Source organism: Penaeus chinensis, chromosome 22, assembly GCF_019202785.1.
Source record: "Penaeus chinensis breed Huanghai No. 1 chromosome 22, ASM1920278v2, whole genome shotgun sequence".
Classification (NCBI taxonomy): Eukaryota; Metazoa; Arthropoda; class Malacostraca; order Decapoda; family Penaeidae; genus Penaeus; species Penaeus chinensis.
In genome coordinates this window covers 7,497,064-7,497,412 of record NC_061840.1, presented here as the reverse complement: position 1 = coordinate 7,497,412, position 349 = coordinate 7,497,064, and positions in this window count along the sequence as shown.

Sequence of the window (349 nt, the reverse complement as noted above, 5' to 3'; positions counted from 1 at the left end):
AATACCAGAGAGGTCCTAGCTAAACACCAGCTGCCAGAGCTAGATCTAGATAAGGCACACTCCTGGGTAATCCTCAAAGTTATACAGCCCTCTGTAAATTCCGCAAAGATACCCTACGAAACAACAGTTGAAACATCACATGACATGGCCCTGGATGACCCCCCAGGTCTCCTAATCGCACCTGTGACAGCTCCCAAACCCAACACCTTTGTGAGACCCAAGTGCAAAAACATACACAGATACCACATGATCCACCCAGGGTCCTCCCTGGGGGGATCATGATGGTTGGACGGAATTGTTGTTAACCCAACATTCCACGGTATTTGACTATTCGCTGAAAATACACAAA